This window comes from Pinus tabuliformis, chromosome 7 (genome assembly GCF_031772625.1).
Source record: "Pinus tabuliformis cultivar Carrire ecotype Pingquan chromosome 7, CPIR1, whole genome shotgun sequence".
Lineage (NCBI taxonomy): Eukaryota > Viridiplantae > Streptophyta > Pinopsida > Pinales > Pinaceae > Pinus > Pinus tabuliformis.
In genome coordinates, this window is record NC_142293.1 from 286,602,862 (window position 1) to 286,610,560 (window position 7,699).

The window sequence follows — 7,699 nt, forward strand, 5'->3', positions numbered from 1 at the left end:
CGGGTTGAATATTTTATTTGGTGTGTTGGACCGATGCGTTGAGCCCCTGTAAGATGGTGCATTGAGTGTGATTGGATACTGTCGGTCCGTCGAATTGTTTGTGGTATTTCATTATAACATTGTTTGGTATTCCAGTTTCGGTGCAACGATTTGTTTGTTTCCTCCACTGTATAATGTATTCCATCCTCTGGAAACGTTACCATATTGTGTCTTTTGCGGATGATATCCCATTTGGGTTTACACGAATGGTGAAGCGAGAGGTGTTCCATTTTCCAGGAATCAAAGCATGTTGCCTGTCCCGCTTGAGAACACATCATTCATCAAATGAACAGTGTCAACAATATAAGGTTCTATTCGCTTAGAATATCTCTTGTAATGCTCCACTTCAGTTTGTAACATGCTTTTACTATACTCAAAGCATTTAAAATGGGATGCGGCATCATGCAAAATAATATCCGACGTGCCTCAAATCACTTACCCGAATGCCATTCCGGATTGCCTTGACCAATCCCTCTTTTTGTCGTTCCAATTAACGACCCTGCAAGTTCTGCTTCTCTCATTCCATCAATAGTTTGATGGAAATCAAATAGTAAATGAGCACGGTCAGAAATCAACAGTCTTCCTTTGCAAGAAACTCCATTAGACTCAAGCTCGTCTATCTCTTCAAATAGTCCTAGAAGATGCACAATGGCTCCATTCCCAATAACGCATAGGGCTTTTTCATTGAGTATTCCAGAAGGGACAAGGTGAAGAGCAAATTTCTTTCCCTCGCTATTGTATATGGTGTGACCTGCATTTGCCCCTCCCTGACAAAGGGCCACAATATCATAGCGTTGTGCTAAAATGTCTGACACCATTGCACAAATAAGTTGAGACATGCTATATATGCATAACAACTTTGGTGATTTGACACAAAAGGTAAAGCTTGATATACACCTTTGACTCAATTCAAAACTTGTTCTTAGTTTTGGTCAATGGTGGAAGGCACATTGAAGCTGGTGCCTGAGGATTTATTTGTGCCTTACAAAGGCATCCACATAAGTTGTTTGCTCGATAGATAAGCTGAAAGAATGAGGACTTCATTTGTTTGAGGGAAGTTGGGACAGTGCGCTGTTGGCATATTAACGAAGTTGCTTAAATTCATCCAATTCAATTTAAAGTTGTTGCTTGTTCAATTTACTTGTCCTTGTTGTGGAGTTTGGGCATAAATTTATGTGCAACGAACAAATTTGTTTTTCTCAACAGGTTCTAATGAGAAGGTTGCTTTAATTTTTTGGGGTGATATCAGTGTTGTATGCACCAAGATTGTCTGCTATTTGTTTGCAGCAACAATTCAGGTTTTTGTCCTTGGCTGTCAGTTTGTACGCCTATCTTTTGGTCTATGTTTTCTCTATTTTTTGGAGCCGCTCTCTATTCTCTGCAAGAAATCCGGCGATTTTCAGAGGGAAATTCCCGGGCAGGTTCGCAACAAGCAACGCAGAAGCTCAGGAGCACCCAATTATTGCCTATGCGTTGGGCATTTATGCATGATATCTTCTCCTTAGAAACTAGTCATTAATTGTCATCGACAGATTCGAGGATCTTGGAGAGAGATCCGACCATCAGATTGGCACAATATTGTGACTCTTCAGAGGCATGTTTACAATGGAATGAATTCAGCACCGAACTATATCTGAAACCTATGGACGACTTTTTGGTGAGCCATCTACAGTTGGCAACACCTGTTTTCTATATTAGAGGAATGAAAATGTGCGAACGCTGGACTGTTCTAGTACACACCCAAGGAAGGACAAGATAATGAGTGTTTTTCTTGTTGGTTTTGGCATCACAATATAGTAAAGGACAAACATAGGTATAAATTCCAGCATGTGCTAACTTGAAGTGCTTTCTTTCCTTCAAATATTCAAAATATGAAGCCATTAAATTAAGGAGCAAGGCAATTATTTCAAAGGGGACAAGATTGTTTTATATGAAAGATAACCAGGGAAAAAATTCTCTCATGAAAGACATAGTCCAAAATTGCAATTGACTTTATTATTTTGATAAATAGTTGCAATCTACCCTGCTGCAAGTGTCTATGTATTTCTTTCTAAAGAATTCAAGTACTTAAAATTGTTGTCATTATTATGTGTTTTTCTTGGCACTCTTGAACTAGAGAAAATGGGGAAAGCTTATGAAGTATTAGAGTTTTTGAAAATTCTAATACAGTCTACTACTAATGACACAGTAAAAATCAACAAATCCTCTCTCGCTGACATTACAATTTGTCTACAAAATGCACAAGAAAAGATTGATTTTTTGCAACTAGAATCTCAGTTCCAATTGATTTTTTGCAACTAGAATCTCGGTTCCAACGAGATGAGCTTCAACAAATTTGTCATTCTAAATTGTTTTCCGCCCAAAACAAACCTCTGTTCAAGGATAATCAACTTCCAACAAGTGATGAAATCAGTAAGATTAAGGTTGATTCACATTTAGTGTCTAGTGCAAGAGTAGAGTTACATGCAGAAGTAGAAAGTCATCCAACACTTCCCAAGCCAATCATCAGACTTTGGGAAGAGCTTGTCAGCAAAAAGCACATAACAGGTCTTGGATATGATAAGGAGGTTTCCTTTCATATTCTAGATTACTCAAAGCCCATTCAGTTTCAGAGTGATGGATTCCTTCATGATAGTTCACCTTCAGCTGTTCCAGATTCTGCTCCTCTTCCACAACAACAACAGATTGCGAAATGCCAACACTATGACCGAGTTGGCCATGTAAAAAATCATTATTTTGATCTTCATCCATGTAAGCACTGTCATCAAACTAGTCATTCTTCAAACAAATGCTTCAAAAACAAGCCTCCTGCAAGAACAAAGATTCATCTTGGATGGATCGCTTCTTGGCAATGGGTTTCAACAGCCAAGAAGATATTTTGCTCATACAACAAGATTTGTTCGTGAATATTGAACAGTCTTGCAGTTGAGTTTTCTCCATCATCTCACCTTGTATTTGACAAAGGGGGGGGGAGTGATGGTCATCTACAAGCTTCAAAGCCACATCAAGCGAGCCTAAGCCACAACCTGCCATACCAAATTCAGAGTTGTAGCCAGAGACAAAGATGCCCCTGAGCATGCCTTCAGTTGGTGATGCCTCTTCAAAGAATTGGAGACACTTCCTCTAGCATAAGACTTCAGCTTCTTGCTAGTTTTGAAAGATTTCCAAGAATTGCATTAAGCATTCCACAATTGTTGGTCATCCTTAAACCATCCCAGGTTGAGACCTCCCTTTTTAGGTTGAGGTTCTCCCTTTTATGCGGGGTGAGACATACCTTTCATGGTTGAATGTTTCCTTCTTCAAAACATCAGGAGCACTTCCTCTAGTAGAAGACCCAAGCTTCATGCCAGACTTGGAAGAGTTCCGGGAATTGCACTAAGCATTCTAGTGTTGGTGGTCATTGTTAAACCACCTGCCTTATACCAACATTTCAGAGAGCACATTCAGCGTAGTGCTACCATGCATGTTTTTGCATATTTTGTATTACAACTCTCTTCTTGGACTCATACATACCCCTTCGGATTAAGGGGGGGAATGTTGGACACCTAATCCTCTATGGGTTGGTGTAGAATGTGAAGAGCCATGAGAATCCAAGAGTCCTTGGGATGTGAAACCCAACGGTCACACAAATGTACTATAAATGTATATCATGTCAAAAATAATGCATTCAATATTTATCATCCACCTTTGCTGTTTACATTGCATGTGACTTTAACATTCCTGTGATTAGTCATAGAGTTGAAAAATGGGACAACTTCTGAAAGGTCCATTGGAGCACTACTGGCATTTGAAATGTTCAAATTCTGCTAAAAAATGGGGTTTGAGTTATAGCTCATGGAAGTAATGGCAGAAGTTCTTGAATCATGGTTAGAGATCATTTTGCAATTCGGAGAGGGGGCAGATTTCATTGAATCTTGTGAAGTTTTTTTTGAATGCTCAATGTTCGAGTTCATTATAGTATTCCCAATGGGCAGTATTCTTGGCATCTTTTCATCAATTTCTTTGTGGAATTGTTCCATTGCTTCTTCCGAGGACCACTCTTGCTCCTTAGCTAACTTCTCCACACTGCTCTTCTGGTTGTATATTCGACAAAGTACCCAATCATCCAACTACAACAAGAAGCAATTTCCTCATCAGAAATACAGATAACCCAAAAGAGAAAATAAAGGATTTTGAGCTAAATTTACATCACTGAAACCCATCACAAGCCCTCATTTTAAAACTGGGCTAACGAGAACAAAAATAATACTTGATGTTTATAGTTTTCCTTATTGAAAGCCTCTGGATTAAATTACAAATACCTTGATTTCTATAATATAAAAGACAACCTCTTGTTTCCCAAATTGATTTTTCCCAGATACATTCATCCTTTAAAGTCTCCCTGTTATGCCATGATTTATTATCTTCAAAACAATTGAAAACCCATGAAATTAGAAACCTAGACAATAACGGAATTGGTTGGATGATCGACATAGGAAAGGGAAAAAAGAAGATGTCCAAACTGCGATCCCATACAAACCTGAAAGAAACTCCATTCTTGGGATCACTGAGCTAATTGGATCACCGTCTTGAAGCGTTGGTCGATGTCTTCCAGGCCTGCCAGATCGATGCTGGGAAGAGAGTGATGGACTTGAGGACGAATTGGCCTTAGATCAGATGGAAGGATGTACCGTGCAAAGGCTTCCTTCATTTGCCTTTCATGGAGTGTCTGCACAAGATCAATGGGTCCCTTCATTTGCCTTTCATGGAGTGCCTACACAAGATCAATGGGTCTCTTAAGTCTTTCACACTCCTTTTGAAGAGCCTCTATGGCAGCAGATGAAGAATCCATATTCGTAGTAGTTAGTTGAGTTGGAGTGACGTGAATTGGATTTGAAACCTCGAAGACATGATTATAGGACCCTGGGCCCTCCAGCGCGCACAAATGTCCTTCTTGTGAGCATTCTGGTGTCCTCCATGTTTAGTGCCATAAACTCCACGAAAAATTCAAATGCATTCTCTTGAAATTCCAACGTAAAAGACTTTGACGCGCACAGATGTCAAGTGGAGAGCAAGGAGGTGGCTTAAAAATCTGTGCACGGATGCATACATGAGATGTCAAGTGGAGAGCAGAAAGGTGGCTTAAAAATTTGTGCGCAGATACAAACATGAGATGTCAAGTGGAGAGCAGAAAGGTGGCTTAAAAATTTGTGCATAGATGCAAACATGAGAAGTGTAGACTAAAAGAGGTCCACTGGTTCAAAAGAAAAACCTATCAAATCTTTAAGCCGATTACATCACCGAGGGAATTTGGAAGCCTCTCCAAATTTTCGGGGTGTGACAGATCAATGTGGTTGAGGTTCCTTAAATACCCGAAGCAATCTGGCAGCGACTTTAATTTTGTGCAGGTTGTTAACAGGAGGCCTTTCAACGACCCCAGTTGACAAAATTCATTTGGTAAAGTTTTGAGATTAGCCTGCTCCAGGACAATCAATTCGAGGTGCCCAAGCTGACCTATGGACTCTGGTAATTTTGAAGGGGGAGAATTTACCCTTAGCTCTCGCAACTGCAAGGGTGCCTGCAAAATGTGCGAGGGTTACGATTATAAGAAAGATTACAATTCTCTTCTACAAAACCCTTTCAACTAGTTGCAGACCCACTTATTCTCTTCTACAACACCCTTCAAATTCATTGCAGACCTCGTGGTATGAAATAATCATATATTAATATAATCTGTTACAAATACACAGTGAACAAAAATTATAATATTTGCTATGATAACCCCAAATTAGGAATTTTGCGGCAGGAAAAAAACAGAGCACTCCCGCTACAAAAACAGAGGAGCAACCATTGTAGTCCGAAGTAACCAATGTTCAGAAAGAAAAGGACCAGCAACATGTTCAAGGAAAATGAAAAAAAAACTTAAGCATAAGGGAAGGCACCAGAGCCAACAATTAAATCCTGTGTCAAGCATTTAAAGTGGATCAGTCTCTAACTTGCAGCAGGAAAAAAACAGAGCACTCCCGCTACAAAAACAGGGAGCAACCATTGTAGTCCAAGTAAAACAGGGAGCGACAGGGAGCAACCATTGTAGTCCGAAGTAAAACAGGGAGCGACCATTGTAGTCCGAAGTGACCAATGTTCAGAAAGAAAAGGACCAGCAACATGTTCAAGGAAAATGAAAAAAAAAACCTAAGAATAAGGAAAGGCACCAGAGCCAACAATAAAATCCTGTGTCAAGCATTTAAAGTGGATCAGTCCAAGATGGGCAGCTCATCCACGATGCGAGAGCCGATCTGCCCGGAAATTAATATTAAGCTATCTGAGCAGAGAACATTTTGAACAGGCAAAAACGCATTCACCTGATTCACATCATCTAAACTTATCAAGGCATTAGAATATGAAAGCTAATGCTTAATCATCTCAATGCCTTCACTAACACTCTCTATATGAAAATAACATTGAGTCAACCCCTTCAGAAGTTTGCTCTGCAAGGAATGTAGTGAATTTTCGCTTGCCTTTTCTCTTATATCAAATAAAAAAAATAGGATCTACTGTAATTTGAACGCTTCCCGTTAAAGAGTTCTGTAGCCAAGGTTGTCTTCCCTACTCCACCTAACCCCACGATCCCCACGACCTGAGGTTTTCCACTCTGCTATTGTTGCAATAAGATTGTTCTCTCAAAATCCTTGACCTTTTCATCCAAACCAGTTGGATATTTTGCAACACACAGGGCTGTTGTTTTCACCTTTTTGAGCACACGTTCAACAATCTTATCTACCAGCTCCCCCTCGTCACTGTTTGCTCACAAGAAAACACACAAATATAGTTGTGAGAAAGAAAGTTCAAGCACCAAGCACTGTATCCATAAACATTATATATAAAGGCAATAAATGCAACATGTTGGGATGTATATTACTGAATTTGCAATGATTCTGATTCAATGATGTATATTCTAAAATAATAAGCATAAAACTCCTGGAAAAACATCAAATCAAATTTAATATCAAGTATAATATACATCAAAATATGTGTAGTTGAATCTGAAATAATTAAGATCAATTGAATCTGAAATGCTTTGAATCCAAAACGCATACCTGATCATATATTATATTTAATACTACATTACTTAGCACATAATACATATTTATACAACATAAATTATGCACGCAGGGAGCAGTGCATCCAGAAATGCAATATATGCTTTTGATCCAACAACACATATGTCATGATTTCAAACATAGGTATAGATATGGTTAGATTTGAAGCATATGTGTAATATTGTTTCATATGATAGTATAGTTTGAGTAGGCTTAATGGTTAAGAGCACGTGTTTCTCCTTAAGGGGTCACAAGTTCAAACCCAGACAGGGGTAGAGTATGTATGCTTTCCTAGACTTAGCCATCAAATCATGCAGATGTGGGTGCTTTATCCCCCAAACAAAGGAGGTCTCATACACCAATTTAATACTTTATCCCCAAATAAAAAAGGTCTCATACCCCATTTTGGTACATATATGATCGATATTGGGGTATTAATTTTTTGGTGCATGAATTATTTTGACCATGACCTTAAAATTGGATAATAAAATTTATTCTTATATTATATTTATTATGTTACTTCGCAGTGACATATATGATCGATGTTGGGGTATTAGTTTTCTGGTACATGAATTTTTTTT

The 7,699-nt window shown here is 38.8% G+C and overlaps 1 pseudogene; it reads right to left on the reverse strand.

Moving 5' to 3' along the window:
• Window positions 1–470: 470 nt before the first annotated feature.
• On the reverse strand, window positions 471–857 carry LOC149246992 (adenylosuccinate synthetase 2, chloroplastic pseudogene; annotated as a pseudogene).
• Between the last annotated feature and the right edge of the window lie 6,842 nt (window positions 858–7,699).